The sequence below is a fragment of the Ptychodera flava genome, chromosome 1 (assembly GCF_041260155.1).
Source record: "Ptychodera flava strain L36383 chromosome 1, AS_Pfla_20210202, whole genome shotgun sequence".
In the NCBI taxonomy this organism is placed as follows: domain Eukaryota; kingdom Metazoa; phylum Hemichordata; class Enteropneusta; family Ptychoderidae; genus Ptychodera; species Ptychodera flava.
This window is the reverse complement of record NC_091928.1, coordinates 22,903,402-22,918,740: the sequence shown is the minus strand read 5'-3', so window position 1 is coordinate 22,918,740 and position 15,339 is coordinate 22,903,402. Positions and strand designations below refer to the sequence as shown.

The 15,339-nt window shown below is 36.8% G+C and overlaps 1 protein-coding gene across 1 annotated transcript in view; it reads right to left on the bottom strand.

Annotated features, from left to right (window-relative positions):
• The window catches only part of LOC139133198 (uncharacterized), a 126,257-nt gene that overhangs the window by 56,554 nt on the left and 54,364 nt on the right, over positions 1 to 15,339 (bottom strand). The window lies entirely within an intron of this gene.

The following is a 15,339-nucleotide window of genomic DNA, read 5'->3' as shown; positions in this document are numbered from 1 at the left end:
CTCATCACCACAGCTACAACATTTAAATTAAACAATGTAGATTATGATAGACTTGTTTTAGCTTTCATCAATCACCATCGTACCTTGGATACAGTTTTTACATTGGTCGTATGGGTCCCATGCGACCTTTGAGCACCGTTCGGACGACTGTATCCCTTAATTGTCAGAATATACAATATTGATCGCGACACGGTCGGTGCGTAGTAGCGTGCAGGAAAAAAAATTCCGGTAGAAGAGGAGTAATATTGATTTTTTATCTGTCCTGCTCTATGTCACACAGGTGGCGATCCGGGTCAGTTCAAATGATAATTTTGACAACTTATCATACAAGCAAACAGATTAACAATTATGGAACTGCATCAACTGTCTCATTTATATGAAATAAAATGTAGGAAATCCAGGTAAGTAAACTTGATAATATCCCGAATTGAGAGAATGTATCGACATCACGAGTTTGTATTGCTGGCAATAAACCTATTACAAGAGTCGATATGAAAGTACTTTTCTTCAACGCGGTGGATGTTTTTGGCTGTTACGCAAAATTGTTTGTTATTTAACTTAGGAGTATGACGCAAGAAATAACCAGAAAATACCGCTATGCTGTGATATACAACATAAATAACAATAATAATTTCAGTTCGAGTCTATTTGCTATCGAATAACCATCGAAAATGTTATGTCGATATAATCTCATTATAGTTATTTAGCGACAGCGAGTTATTCATAAGCACGGGACTTTAGCATTTATGCAACTAGTCGCACGAACATTATCTTAGTTTTTGTTATGCTTGTGTAAGACTGGTTACAATCTTGTCAACGGATTTTTCTCGTATGACATCCGGCTTTTTGACATGATTGTGACATCTACACAATATTGTCAAAAATAGTATTATTTCCACTCGTTTCGCACAGTCCTTGAATTCATGTATTTTAAAAGGCGCTAATGCATATCTATCACAATATCTCCTTCTGATAATTGGCATTATGGAATATAAGAACCAAATTAAGTAGAAACATATATGCCCACACAAATCATAATATATTTAGCTAATAATAAAGCTGTCTGACAAACAGGAGAAAACTATCCTAAAAATGAAAACTTATAAATGTAATCACAGTTTTGGAAGAATATTAATTGATTTAAACAATTGATATGAAATGGACCAATGTCATGACAAACTGAACAAATCTGACTAAGCTTCTGCATATGCGCACTTGCATTTTATACAGTGACATGAGCATTACTTTCTGACAAGGATCAGAGAAATGTAACAGGCTGCTGGATCATCTAATGTCGGCCAGTTGAGTGACACTGCCATTCGAAAGACCCCTAACTTGTATCTTCGTTCCGACATTCGCTCAAATCGGATCCATTATCAGTAACATTCGAGTAGATGCAGTACATTGCGCGCGAAATCTCTCCGCAGGTCTGAATCACACACACAGAATTGTGCCTTGAACGACACTGAGCAAAACACGCGCATTTCTGTCTCAATTGTTTGCAGGCATTTCATAATGTCAATGGCTTAATCTGTCGGGCTGACATAAAATACAATGATTCACACAAATGATATACGCCGACAGTTTACTCCCTGGCTGTTTCATTTTTGAACCCGAGATGGCTATTGGTGATACATGTTGAACATTGAACAAGCTAGAATATCCCTTCAGTCATGACAGAGTACGATTAAGTTTCAAGGCACTGCTAAAATTTACTTTTTCCATGTTTCGCCCGAACAGCTCCCTCTCCGTCTGCTGTGGTCAAGGCAGTCAGTCAATCAATGTTTGTTTTTGATATTTATATATAAATGTACTTGATTAGTATGCGTGTGTACAACAAATTTAATTTCGGAATTTCATCGAAAATGTTGATTCACAATACATTGTAGTCTCGCCAGTTTTGGTGCCGTTGCTCCATTCTTTAGGATATCAACACAGAGCATTTGGGTTCAAACTCACAACATTTTTATTGAGGGAGGCTAAAATTCGTCACAGCGTGCATCCTGGATATAAAACGTAAGCTTTGCGAGCCACTTTACAAAGCCAAACATTTTACAAATATTTTACATATTTAAAAAGCCAAATATATCTGTTTCGTTAGTCTGATACCGTGTGCTTTTTATGACAAGAATCAAATTCTAAAGTAGCATTTAATAAGCTTATTTGTCTTTTCCAACGAACAGCACTTCTTTCGACTATTTAAATCGAACGTCAAAGATGATTTGAGATGACACGGCAGCGATGTAAATAACCATGGTTGTCACAAAATAATTCTATTTCGATCCAAGCAACTTACAAAATAACAGCTCATCGACATTCGTCACGTTTATTTGATGTATCTTTAAAATGATTATCACTTTAATTTCTTGAATTATGATTATGCCAATGAAGATGGATAATGTGTATGATGATGATAATATTGGCTTTGTTGTTGTTGTTGTTGGTGGTGGTGGTTGTGGTGATGATGATGATGATGATGATGATGATGATGATGATGATGATGAAAATCATGATGGTGATGATGATGATGATGATGATGAAAATCATGATGGTGGTGGTGGTGGTGGTGTGGTAAGACTGCTGGTGCTGATGTTAATCATGATAAGATGGTTGATGACAAAAAATAAGTCATGTGAGAGAGTTGGACGCCTCGGCACAATCTCTGGCGGTATTGTTTACTTTTTGATGTTGACACTCCGAGCGGAAGGGCCTCCACAATGCTGAAGATTATTGCTGTCTTATTCCCTACAACTTCCAGGAATTGCCCGGGGAGTCTTGAATAGAAGCTGGACACGATCTCTTCCAAGACCGAGGGGTATTTATCAATAATAGAAAGAGCCATTTCATCGTCTCAATTTGCCTTCCAACGACATGCCGGTTGCAAAGAAAACGGAAATCTATGATGACCTTCGAGGCTTTACATTGTGGGTTTTCTCTTCGTTGCCAACTCTTTTGCAAATGAGAAAGCATTTACGGCGTCCACCTCATGGGTATACCGTCCGATTGTTGGTAAACTTGCAAATATCTCAGAGTGATAGGCGTGTGACGTTGATATTGTCCATCGGGAATAGAACACTGCAAATTAATTATAAATGGTCCGGTGGAAAAAAAAATCTAATTTGTGATTCTTACAGTCAACGTATGTGTTCGTTTGCCATTCGATTAACGTGCGATAATTGATTTATTCCAGATGAACCCCGCCAGGAAAAGAACAACTATACTCTTCTACGAACATCCGTCATGCTATGGGTTCCCTGGATCCTATCCAGTAATTATCATCGAAGCAAATTTATAAGAAGTTGCCAAAGACAGCGGAAAAACTGTAAAGTAGTAAATGTCCTCCGACACTGATAAGATCTCCACTTACGAGAACAAAATCCAACCTAGAATAATTCAACGAAAATTACTGTGGATTTCAAAATAGCTTAGAATTACAACGTGCTAGGGTGATAACAAAACCGTTCCCGGTGATAGAAAATGACGCCATCTGCATTCATTACAAACGTTCTACTTCGATAAAGTTTGCAACAATTTAACCCAATACGACGTTCACTGTATGTACCACAGTCAACATCGTCAGTGTTGCTTTCCTCCCATTAAATAACTCACCCGTACGATGACTGCTTGAACATACTTATATTACCTTTATCACATTTCCCATCGACGAAGCTGCACAGGTTAGGTTTATTCTTGGTACAGTGTGTACGGGTCAGTACAACGAATGGTGTTTCCTACATTCAACGAATTCTGTGAGTGAGAACAGTGGACGTCGCATTGGGTTAAATTGTTGCAAAATCTATCAAAGGAGAACGTATGCAATGGATGCAGTTGGAGTTATTTTCTATAACCAGAAACGTTTTTCTAATCACCCTAGCACGTTGTCATTCCAAGCTATTTTGAAATTCACTGTAAGCAAATACGGAAGAAATCGCGTTAACTTCGAAGAGAAGCAGGAGTTCTACTGCGCAAGTATCCTTGCATCATGCGTGTAAGTACACGTGGGAGCCTGTTAACCATTTTTTTCAAACACAATGCTACAGTTAAAGTGTAGTCTGCTCGAGGTCTTTTGTAAATCTTCTCATTAAAATATTCTGCAGTCGTCTGCGACGTTCCAGTTTAATATGACTTTATACAGTATCCCTATACGCAGCCTTTACTAAGTTCTGTCAGTTTCTCAGAGTGGTCGTGCAGGTCGTTATTCTTGAATACACTGGCATTTAACATTCTACTGAAAGAACAAACTGATGAGGACGAAAATCTGGCGCGGGAAAACAGGCACGCAGCGAGCAAGCAGAGAGGTGAACACGTGAATATGTAGGTGTAGTGTGATCCCGAGGCCGGTACACAAGTAAACATCACTAAAGTTCAACGTTCGTCAATCTCTAAATTTCCACCGGTTTCGAATAAAGCCACGTATACGAAAGAATTAATTTCTGCCACCTACTGATACGGTTGTCTGGATTCAGCGAAGATATGGCAGAAATATTTTCCATAGCTTCTAACCTGTGCTTAGTTGGACAAAGCATTGATTGATTGGCAACCTGAGTATGTAAGCATTTTAGTGGCACATATCGGTTAGGGCGGAGGTCGAGTTTAGACCGACTGGTGTCTGACAAGCCGGCGGGTTGGTAGGCGGTCGAGTAAGTATCGTGGGACGTACATAAATAGAGGCAAGTACTCGACATAGAAAGGTCAGAACTCAGGGAAATTAGTTCGGTATAATTTTAACCATGTACATAATGGCAACAGGACAAACGCAACAAATCAATTTGCCTGACGGATCAATTAGGATCTGAAGTGTTTGTGCACTATCAGTCGCGGAAGCTACAATGACGTCATTATGTGGAACAGCAAACGAAATTGCTGTATATCATCAGATACATAAGCGTGAGCTTATTAAAAAGAGAACAGTGAAATTACGAAAGAGAGAACAACGTTCATTACAGAGCAAGGTTCATTCTTTGCTCTTGCTCTGGAGATGACTATCAACGTATCAGGAAGACGCTCATCGATAAAGAACGCAGGACGTATTCATCTGTAAGGTATATCCTGTGTGCTTACACCTACTATCAAGATAAGGATCAAGGAAGGGGGAAAAACGCCTCTCATCGGCAAAAAGTACACCGCTTCAAAACCGCGGAACTTGAGGCACAGTGATTATATCAAGGGCTTGATGGAGGTACCTCGTGCCTGATTGAGATACCTGGAAGCAATGGTTTTGTGAGTTTTGCAAGAAGAGCAATGATCTGAGCGAGATTAAATATGCGCTAGTTGTATGTGTGTATATGAGTATGTATGTATGTATGTATGTATGTATGTATGTATGTATGTATGTATGTATGTATGTACGTATGTATGTATGTATGTATGTATGTATGTATGTATGTATGTATGTATGTATGTATGTATGTATGTATGTATGTATGTATGTATGTATGTATGTATGTATGTATGTATGTATGTATGTATGTATGTATGTATGTATGTATGTATGTATGTATGTATGTATGTATGTATGTATGTATGTATGTAGGTATGTATGTATGTATGTATGTTTATGTGTGATGTACGTCTAGTAGGTAGGTAGGTAGGTAGGTTTGTAGGTATCAGGTTCATCTAGTCATGTGTTTGGGCAAATGGTTAAGCCATGGACACCGGAAAGAAAGTGTCGAAGGACATACATATAGGCCTATGTTTACTTCCTACATCTTTGATTCGATACATCATCAAGTAAAGAATTATCCATAGTCTCGTATCTTAACACGAAGATAAGCATAAAGGACGCCCTCATTTGGTATATTAGACCTCAAATGTTATTCCCACGTGTCAACGACTTTGATAAAAAAATTTCTATGGTACTTATATTTTCCTGGGTGAGATGAAAACTCTCCATAATTTTCATATTACAGGAGACGACTTCTGTCATTTCACGAGATCCAAATAAGTGGCGGATTGATATGAAACGGGAGACATTTTGCCACATTGAGTGAAGGGGAGATACCCATACCAAATGTGCAGTTACGCACATATGCAACACGTAATTAACAATGACGTCAAAGACAGCGTCTTCCAAAATTGGATCTATTTGTTTAATGAAATTAATGTGTTGACAGATAAACATGAAAGAGATGTTCATAACACGGTAATCTGGAATATTTGTGTATTCCCTTTCTAAAAGCCGAGGCCGTTTGACATGATCTGGCAACTGTATGAAATGTTTTTTAACGAAGACAAAATACGCACATTGTTACTTTTGTACATGTGTCTGGAGGCAGAAGAAATTCTATGGTTCCCCGGAATATTTTCAACTATAAAAGCATTTATTTTACTTTGAAAGCATGAACAATGCCTTTCGAAACATAAAGAAGTAGACTTTACTGTTCGTCAAGCATTGCACAGTCATTTCATGCGTTTTGAAAGATGATTTTTTTTTCTCTTCATTGTCCGCGCAACTTTGGAGTTGTTTATACCCTATTTGGCAAATGTTAAGAGCAGTAGCAATTAAAAATGGTGCAGGTAAGGAAGAAGTATGATTTTCCTGTATGTTTAGTTCTATCGAACTTGGAAATTCTTTAATATGTAATCCTGTTACAAGATGTTACTGCTTTTTTTGTTCTGGAAAAGGTAACATAAAAATGGATAGACCCTCATAACAATTGAAGTTTATAACGAGTTCCCCGATCGATGAATACAATATTCGATCAGCAGAAATGATTTTAGGTAAAATTCCAATTTTGTGAACTTTGCAAAGACAAATTAGTGATATGCTGGTTAACAATTTTTACAGGATTGAATATTCAGCTTGAAAGTTGAAACTAAAAAATTGTTAACATATTTTGAATATGCGCGTGTTAAATATCAGAGATGCACACTTATGAGTTGTATTTAGTGCATGCAGATATCACTACTACTATTTGCCATGTGGGCCATTTAAATATTTTTTTTAATTTTTAATTTGAAAAACCTACCAGCCAGACAGGAAAGGAAAACAAACACAGACAAAAATATAAGCCAAATTTGTATTTGGCATCCTTTGAAAAATAACATTTTATGTGCGATAGTGTTAACATTGTGTTTGTTTTCTTTTTTTCTGAAAACCTACCAGCAGGCGGACGGCAAACAAAGAATTTTATTTGAAGCGACTTAGTAGATATTTGAGGGTCCTATGACGTCACTACTGTTATGCATATAATGATTACTTCACTCATCAATTCTTACATAAGAAGACACCTACTCATCGTCACAGTGTCACATAACTACTGTAATCTTTCAATGAACGGTCCTCCGGGCAGAGTAAAATGACGATTGACTGTCAATATTCTATCAAACGTATATTTAGAAACGGGTTATGCGGTTTACCCTTTATGTTTACAGAAGTTGTATATTTGTGATATTATGCAGGAGACGTCATTAAACTCAGGTTCTCACAATGCCAGTGTTGACACCGGCGATGTTCGTCATTTTTGTGTAATTCAATTTTGTTAAATGTCAGGGTGTGCATTTGAAGTGACTTGAAAGCTGCTGATGACGTCTAGGCAAACCAACATTCTAGCTGTAGACTGACAATGCGAGTATGTCAACTTTGTCTTTCGCTTTTTCTTACTGTACTCTTGTCCTATGCCCTTCATTAGATATCTGGTTCATAGCGAAGGTTTGACTGGAATGAAAATTACTGTCGTCAGATGTGCCAACGCAAAAAGATAGTTGATAATATATATATGAATTTGATGGGTCCCTGATGCAATTTACATAAAAATATGACAGCTTGAAAAATAGTGTGTAAGCGATGAACTTGGAATAACATCAGTTGACTAACATGCAAGGTACTATTTTCTGGTCACAATAATTCTTTTTTTATACTAACATAATACCTGAGGTTGACATTCTTTAGCTAAGTTATATTTTATTTTGCCTGTTCTGTGTCACGGTACCATGAACCGCCTGGAGTCTCAAAGTTGAATACGGTCAATGAGCACATGATACGAGTTGTATATCGTATGAACATATGTCGCTAGCTATTAGTAACAGCTTATACTGTCACGTATCGGGGCATTGTTGCCTCCCCGGAATACTTGTAGCTTCTGAACTTGAATGGCGCAAGGACGAAAATTTAATATTCTCTGCACACAAGTAACATAACTTGCATCAGAACATCGCAAGGTTTCAGCAATTTGCTCTTTTCAGTGTTGATTGATAAAGATGGCAGCCTTGGCGATATTTATGCTTTGAATATTTCCTGGGGCCTAATAATACATCGCTATTTTTGAAATCTCATGGTTTAAAATGCTATATCGATAATTCCTATAGGGAGACAATGGTTTGGCAACCTCTTTTTAGCCAACAGCCGTGTCAAAACATCTGATATCCAAGAGATCGAGTCCTCGAACAGTATGTCTCTCAGGAGCTTACAAAAGTACACCATTGAAGAGCAAGATTTTCAAAGACGCTTTGCTCTTTGAAATGAAAGGAAAGGTTTCTGTACAATACACACAATTACACTGGTGTCTTACTTCAGAGCAATGCGCAATCTTTACATTGCCCGTTGCCTACAGCATAGCTGGGACATGAGTGGAGTTCACCCGCATCTCAGCTTTGGTGTGAAATTCCCATCATCGGCTCAGATACTCGACTTCTTGATCCGAATCTATACACTCACATAGAACGTTCTCTAAGCTTATGCATTGAAAAACCTAGACAGAACAACTTAGTATGCGTTTTGTATACAGTAATGAATCCGTGAAACACTGAAAAGTGTAAAATAACAAAATCGTATCTGGAGTAACATCATATAATATTAGATACATCGCATACATATCTTATATCAACACAGGAACAGATACGTGAGTCAGAAATGTAACGCGTGGTTGGCTTATAACTACAATACTATGTATCTAATATTAATCTGTGTCAACTCTTATATACCCTTCACTTTTTCATACATACATGTACATACATACATACATACATACATACATACATACATACATACATACATACATACATACATACATACATACATACATACATACATACATACATACATACATACATACATACATACATACATACATACATACATACATACATACATACATACATACATACATACATACATACATACATACATACATACATACATACATACATACATACATACATACATACATACATACATACATACATACATACATAAAGACAGACAGACAGACAGACAGACAGACAGATTCTAAACATTAATATAAACTACGTGATCGGCAGCTTTTATCTATTACGCAGAGTTTAACGGAAATGTCAGTCACCGACCGACTCACCTTTAATAATTTATATTTATCAAGGTACAGTGAAAAGTAAGGGGGCTGATACATTATTTAACTGTGGCTCTTTCACTTTTACACAAGACTTGAAGTTTTTAAAGTACCCAAGGTTGTATAGTATTCAATAAACGAAGTACCCTGCTGAACAGTTCTGTACTAATCTTATCAATGTTGCACAAATGCACCGTCGGGGGAAATCGGAAATGTTTCGATGATACAGTGGGTTTTCGGCCACTGGGAAGACTCTATGAAACCTTTTAAAAGGATCGCTGACAGGTTGTTGATATTTGAACCAATGTTTTAAAGCGCACTTATCTTTAAAGTCTGAAAAAGTTTCCATACAATACGATTTGAACTAATTTTAGGATAATTGGATAGTGAAGTAATGTCGGTTAAATCTGCAAATGTAAGCTCATCTACTTTTCTTTTTAGTCTACAAAATTATTTTTATGCGTATTTTGTAATATTGCAACGTTCAACTATTGAACACCTGACACTTTTGAGAAATTTGAACAATACGAAGATCTAATTATCCCAAATTAGTTCTGAAGCTTTATTTTCTGCCCATTTGCTCTCAATGTAAATGTAAATGAAAATAAAGCTTCGGCGTACGGTTCATGGTAACCGTTTTAAGTACTGTAAAACATTTAAAACAGGCCCTTTTGTTTGGAAGCACATGGAATGTTTAAAAACCTGCATTCAAGCTAAACAGGAATATTTGTCATATAAGTAAGTGCTCTGTTGTTGTTTTGGTGCTTTAGTTGAGGGGTATTGTAAATGTTTGGATGAGAGACTATATTTACATAAAGGTTCTGCAGCTTGTGTATGTTTTCGTTACAAACACATTAACGTAGATTTGACTTAGTTTATATCTTCAAAGACTGGGTTACCGTGTTATTTCAGTTATAGTTTCGGTGTTACAAATTTTAATGCTGATGTGACTGTGGCAGTCAATGCCAGATTGTAAATATGTCACAGGACAGCCACGCCGTCGCGTGAGTATATTTGCTTCGACGAAATAAGAGTTCCTTCGAAATCATTTCTCTGCGTGCACTGTTGGTGTATTAGCTTTACAACGGAAGGGTTGGAGGCGTCATGATGATGCATCTTGGATAATTACATCTTTCCTGTTCTATGAAATTTCTAAGAATGGATTCGTCGGATTGAGCTGCTACGTAGGCGAAGGAGAAATATTTCTTATCAATAAAGCCATATTTCGATGATGATATCAACGCCTTTCAATGGACACTTCCTGTTTATACGATGTATCAGCATGTTGGCGGGCTCTAGACATGTGATGTTAAGTCCACAAGCATAACCACCTGCCCAAACGAGGCTATTAACCATATCAACAGTCAGTGCCACAGACAAATGATCTCTCCATGAGAGACAAGACACACATTGGTAAAGAGATGTGTCTCCCCAACTTTAAAGAAAATAATAGTCTTGGTTTTACATTCACGACGCCGTCGGACGAAATTCCTCGCCTCTCTTGAATATAAAATGAAACTAAAATGCTGTCTCACACATGGAAAGTATTCCTTCGTTCATTACAAAAGTTGAAAGTGTTATCTTGTAACCTATCCAGTGTATATATCATTTTTCAAGAATATGTATGCATCTCACAGACAAAAGCGCTCTAACTTACCAGAGGTGCGTACATCTATTTCCTTTACGATTTTGACCGTGTTATGTATACAGGTACTTTATTTATAGTCTTGCTGTACTGTGTTTGTCATACACAATAATGTTGTACTACGATTTTTTGACCTATGATTTTTGACTAACGAATGGATATGATTGTTATTAATTTTCAACTACATCGTCTCTATTTTTGTTCCAGGAAGCATACACACATTATTCCTAAAAGGAAGTACAGATTAAACCGATATTAGTTCAATATCAAATTATCCCAAATTAGTTCCCATCGTGTTAATATTTTTCTAACATCTTAAAACACACAATATCATCTCATGTGGTTTGCCATTTTTATCAGGCTTATCAATTGCTCGAACCGACATCTAGAATTTTGAATTATTCTATTTCTTGAAAGCTTTTTGAAACAAGGCTAGCAATTCAAAATTGCTTCAAAATCAGACTCAAACACGGATAGGACATCTCGCAAAGTTGTGCCAGTAGTACGTATTTTCATGCACATCGCATTGTTTAAATTCTAATGATGTTGTTAGGGGAACCGCTATGTACTCGATCCTCTAACGTTTCAGCTATCGCAAAGTACTCGGCTGAGCTGCTTTATCCCTTTCTGACATTTTCTGAACAAATGAATTCTTCAAGGATAAAAATAAAGTGCATAGAATGCATTCAGGGACAGAGTTTCAATTGGATGAGACTTGACCAATATCGAACATGAAATACACCACATTGTCTTTCATTATTAACAGCGAAGCAAGGTCGGCAATAGTCCGCACGTTACAGTATGCTACTTTTTGGTGCAATTTCACTTTTTTTCTAATAACCAAGACTCCTGTAGAGAACTTGCGACCAAATCATACCCTTACATTTCAATTTCGAATGCTGTAATTCTCCAGTGAGGCAGCAAATCAAAGTTCACGTGTTATCTCGCATCGGCGGTCCTGACACACTGAAGGTCGACGAAGTACATTCTTAGTCACGAAGATAACACTCATACACCAACGGTCATATTGCATACTTTGAGCTCCTCCTGGCATTTGCAGTCATCTGCAAAGATTATCCATTACAATTCGGTGAGATCGCGGCGGGGGTTTAAAGTCCCTACGAGGAAGGGGCAGCCCATTTGCTCGGCGTGATACTTTTACCTTTAAGATGTCACAACATCTGAAGAAATGTACATTGCACATGTGAGGGTATGAATACCAATCACCTGTGGCAATGTAAGATCTTTGCATACATTTATTACCACTGTTGGTGTACCAGACATGTCTCGAAATCGACTTTAAAATCAACAGTGTAGCAAAATACGTTTTTCTTTCGTCACTATCAAATGACGATATTGTCATGGCTATTCTCAGTTTGTAACGAAAATGCATCCACTAAGATTTGGGAAATGCTATCCTGTTTGTCATGGCAACTTGTTGATTTACCTGAAGAAATGTACTGTTCTGAAAGAACAATTGGGTTTTCCTATCTATCTATCTATCTATCTATCTATCTATCTATCTATCTATCTATCTATCTATCTATCTATCTATCTATCTATCTATCTATCTATCTATCTATCTATCACACTGTCTGTCTGTCAGTCTTTATATTTTTCTGTCATCTTATATATATATGTATATATATATATCGCATCTGTCTGTCCGTATATACATATATATATATATATATATATATATATATATATATATATATATATATATATATATATATATCACATCTGTCTGTCCGTCAGTCTGTTTATCTATATGTCTGTATATCTATCTATCTCTATTTCTACATATTCGTCTATTTATCAGACTGCCCCTATAATGAATGTCTGTCTATCTATTCGTCCTATATCTGGGTCAGCTTCTGTACACGTGCAGTCGGCTGGCATTCCGTTTGCATTTCTTGCTCATAATCTGATCAATACAAGTTATGGTCAGCGATCGCAGTTACCGTAACAGAATACATACATACATACATACATACATACATACATACATACATACATACATACATACATACATACATACATACATACATACATACATACATACATACATACATACATACATACATACATACATACATACATACATACATACATACATACATACATACATACATACATACATACATACATACATACATACATACATACATACATACATACATACATACATACATACATACATACATACATACATACATACATACATACATACATACATACATACATACATACATACATGCATGCATACATGCATACATGCATACATACATACATACATACATACATACATACATACATACATACATACATACATACATACATACATACATACATACATACATACATACATACATACATACATACATACATACATACATACATACATACATACATACATACATACATACATACATACATACATACATACATACATACATACATACTCAATATCATGTAAGTATAGACAGACAGAGAAAGGCAAAGGAACAGACGGTTGTAATTGACTATAAGTGGCGCCAGATCTTCATATTTTTTAAAAGAACAATATGACAATTCGGGCACAACTAGGCAAATGCATGTACATCCTACAACAAAGAATGTTCTGCCGTCTCTTATCGTGGAACAATCTATTAACACAGTGACGCACGTTGGCAGGAAGCTCTACTCAATTATTCGGATGACGAATTTGAGGTCTATGAATACTAAACTAACATTCCATTAATGGCACTATCGGAAGGAATATGAATCTAAAGCTAACAATCTCTTGTAAAAATAACGCCGTGTAAATGTTACCATTTAATCAGTGCAGTGAGTCAATCCAACGGTAACATTAGCTGATGAATAGCACCGATGAATGAGATCAGATATGGGGGTCCTCTCAATACGCCGGTGACCAAATAACAACTGGTAGCGTAAAGCCCGCGTGAAAGAGATTGTTATCAGAGAATGACGTCACTATTTCACGCCGATGCAGTGCCAATGATAGGCAGTTGTCTGCATCGATTGACATTAATTGCAGTAATCTGCACCATAAAAGTTAAAAGCCCGTCCTTGGAGATGTACGTATATAACCGATTAGAAATCTTCGTCGACCGGAGGAGATAAACCATTTATGGCTGTATCCTCGGCCAATCTATAGTAATGAATGAATCTAACTGTAAAAGCTACAGTAAACAGTCATTGTTCAAAGATCTTCAAGCTCTGCTATAACGCTTCAAACCCGGAAATAGAGTAAGACATTACTTAGCATTTTGGAAACGGTAATGTGCATCTCCATATCTTTGTTGGAGCACTCTGAGGGCATAACATTCCAATATTGCAGAATATCGTTGAACTAAAAGATTGCTGCTTTCTCACCTTAGATACTTTTGTATTATTTTCTGCATGTAAGCTTAGAGTAGTATACACACATCAAGGCCATTGATCTTTCACTGGAATTAGTTTTCGAAGCGGTTACAAGACAATTTTACTCTCGCGTAATCTATTTGTGCAAATAATTAAATACATCACATGTTATTGTGTTAAAATTCTGGCGAACGTTTCCCATCATATATTCTAATATACACCCTGAATTCAGGAGTACTAATATTTTTGAACATGGGAAGCATATATGTTACCATAAAACTGTCAATATTTGAATTCCGAAGTGACATTGTCTGTGTGTGTGGAATCCAACGAACAATGGAATAGCCTGTTCTCATATCAAAAGTAGCGTATCTTCGTCATCAGCAGCGTATCTTCGTCGTGTGGTTAACAAACAGAGCACCCTGAAGAAGTAGAACACGGGTCCCTGGTTTCATTTTTTGTTCCATTATTAATAAGATTTCTGATTTCATTTTGCGTCCCAGAGTTAAAGTTACACATAAACGTATCGGTCGTGAATTTCAAATACGACACTGAGAATACCAGGCTCCGTGTCCGACAGTAGAGCTAAAAGAGGCTTAGGCCAAGAAAAATAAAAAAGTTTGTTTCTCATCGTCGACATATTGCAAATATGATGCGGTGACACGGTTTTTTTTCCTTCTCATTTTTTTATTCCTCAACCGACAAAAACGCGCAAAATACATGAAAACAACATAGGAGTGCACGCAGAGATAAATGCACAGTAGTGTTGCTTTAGTATTTTTGTATAGCAAGAGTTCTGCGGTTTGAATTTTAGTGCAGCAATGCACAGTTTTGACAGCTTAATATAACAGTGACATATGTGTGCAGTTCTGAATGGAGTGACAGTGCCAGCTATTTTCTTTACAGTTGTGTTTTACACAGCAGTGTGTTATGCACTATCGTCGCGTGTTTTTCCGTTTCCTAATGACCAGAAAAAGGTGACGCGGCGAGTCTGAATTGGCGCGAGGATGTGAAACAAACTTT